Source organism: Arachis ipaensis, chromosome B9, assembly GCF_059453495.1.
Source record: "Arachis ipaensis isolate K30076 ecotype BB chromosome B9, ASM5945349v1, whole genome shotgun sequence".
Taxonomy (NCBI): domain Eukaryota; kingdom Viridiplantae; phylum Streptophyta; class Magnoliopsida; order Fabales; family Fabaceae; genus Arachis; species Arachis ipaensis.
In genome coordinates, this window is record NC_142444.1 from 42,064,796 (window position 1) to 42,067,639 (window position 2,844).

The window sequence follows — 2,844 nt, forward strand, 5'->3', positions numbered from 1 at the left end:
GAGAGTGCGTCAGCTCGGGCATTTTGTTCGCGGGGTATGTGGCAGATCTTATATTCCCCGAGTTGTCTGAGCTGTTCCTTGGTTTTATCCAAATACTTTTTCATGGTGGGATCTTTGGCTTGATATCTCCCTGTTATCTGCGAGGTAACTACTTGTGAATCGCTGTAAATGTTGAGTTTTTGAGCTCCAACCTCTGTAGCCAGCTTCAAACCGGCTAATAACACTTCATATTCCACCTGGTTGTTTGAGGCCGGGAACCTAAACTTGAGGGAGAGCTCAACTTGGGTTCCTTGGTTGCTTTCTATTATCATGCCTGCGCCGCTTCCAGTCTTATTTGAAGAACTGTCCACGTAGAGATTCCATTCTATGGGGGTTCCAAGGCATCTGTGAATTCTGCGATAAAGTCGGCCAGATACTGTGATTTAATGGCCGTCCGAGCTTCATATTGGAGGTCGAATTCTGATAACTCGACTGCCCATTGTAAAATTTTGCTTGCTAAATCTGTTTTCTGAAGTATTCCTTTTATGGGCTGGTTGGTTCGAACCTTAATGGTGTGAGCCTGGAAGTACGGGCGAAGTCGTCGAGATGTTAGAATGAGAGCATAGGCAAACTTTTCTATCTTCTGGTAGTTCAGCTCGGATCCCTGTAGCGCTTTGCTAATGAAGTAGACGGGTTGTAGCCCACTTTCATCTTCTCTGACTAGTGCTGAGGGTATTGCCCGGCTTTCTACTGCAAGATATAATATGAGCGGTTCTCCTTCTCATGGTCGAGATAAGATAGGCAGCCGTCCTAAGAACTCCTTGAAGTCTTGGAAGGCTTGTTCACATTCTGTCATCCATTCGAACTGCTTTCCCTTCCTTAAAGTAGCATAGAAGGGGAGAGATCTTATCGCTGCCCCTGCTAAGAATCTGGATAGGGCTGCCAATCTCCCGTTGAGTTGCTGCACTTCTTTGACACAGGTGGGGCTCTTCATGTTGAGTATGGCTTGGCATTTATCCGGGTTTGCTTCAATTCCTCTTTGCGTGAGCATGAAACCTAGGAATTTGCTTGCTTCTACCGTAAAGGTGCATTTTGCAGGATTGAGTCGCATGTCGTACTTCCTTATAGTGTCGAACACTTGAGTCAGGTCGGACAGTAATGTGTCTTCGCTTTGTGTCTTTATCAACATGTCGTTCACATAGACTTCCATGATTTTTCCAATGTGGTCTGAGAAGACTTTGTTCATCAGCCTTTGATAAGTAGCACCCGCATTCTTGAGACCGAAGGGCATCACGATGTAGCAGTAATTTGCTTTCGGCGTTAAAAACGAGGTCTTTTTTTGATCTGGTGGATACATGGGGATTTGATTGTATCCCGAGTATGCGTCCATAAACGAGAGGTATCTATATCCGAAGGAAGCATCTACCAGAGCGTCGATACTTGGGAGTGGGTAAGGATCTTTTGGGCAGGCTTTGTTGAGATCGATGTAATCAGTACACATTCGCCGCTTCCCATTTGATTTTTTCACCAAGACGACGTTGGCTAACCATAGTGGATACTTGACTTCTCTTATGAATCTTGCCTTCAGTAGTGCTTGTACCTGCTCTTCCACAGCTTGGGATCGCTCTGGTCCAACTTTTCTTCGTCTCTGCTGCACCGGCCGAGATCTTGGATAGACCGCCAACTTGTGGCACATTAGCTTCGGGTCTATGCCTGGCATGTCTGCGGCTTTCCATGCGAATAGATCGACATTATCGCGTAAGAATTGTATCAGTAATTCTTTTGAGTTTGCTCTTAGGATTGTTCCGATATTAGTTGTTTTGTCCGAGGTGTCTCCGATCTGAACCTTCTCTATCTCGCCTTCTGGCTGCAGACGGAGTTCCTCTCGTCGCTGCACTCCGCCAAGCTCAATTGTATGAAACTCTTCTCCTCTGCCTCTGAGGTTTAGAATTTCGTTATAACAGCGGCGCGCCATTTTTTGATCTGCTTTTATTGTAGCTATCCCTTCTGTAGTTGGGAATTTCATGCATAGATGTGGGGTCGAGACTATTTCGCTGAGTTGATTGAGTGTTGTCCGACCTATTAGAGCATTGTAGGCTAAACTTACGTCGACCACAATGTAGTCTATTTTGAGGGTCCTGGATTGGTTCCCTTTTCCAAAGGTTGTATGTAGTGATATGTATCCTAATGGTTGTACCGGAGTATCTCCCAGTCCGAACAGACTGTTCGGGTATGCCTTAAGCTCCTTGTCTTCTAAACCGATTTTGTCGAAAACTGTTTTGAATAAGATGTTGGCGGAGCTTCCTTGATCTATTAGTGTGCGATAGAGATTGGCGTTTGCCAGTATGATGGTAATGACCATGGGGTCGTCGTGTCCCGAGATGATTCCAGATGCGTCCTCTTTAGTGAATGTGATTGCAGGGATGTCGGGTGCTTCCTCCTTTCCTTCGACATGATATACTTCTTTGAGATATCTTTTACGAGATGATTTGGAGATTCCTCCCCCTGCGAATCCGCCATGTATCATGTGGACGTGTCTTTCTGGTGTACGAGGTGATCGCGCGGTTCGTCTGATATCTTCGTCCCTTCGTCTCTTTCTTTGATCATCATCTCGATTTGTTAGAAACCGATCTAGTTTTCCTTCTCTCACCAAATTTTATATGATGTTCTTTAAATCGAAGCACTCATTGGTGGAGTGACCTCGCACTCGATGGTATTCACAATACTCATTCTGATTTCCTCCCCCTCTTTTGCCTTTGAGTGGCCGAGCTGCGGGTATTTTCTCCGTGTGGCAGACTTCTTTGTATACATCAACTAGGGATACATTAAGAGGAGTGTAATTGTGGTATTTTTTTATTTTCTCCC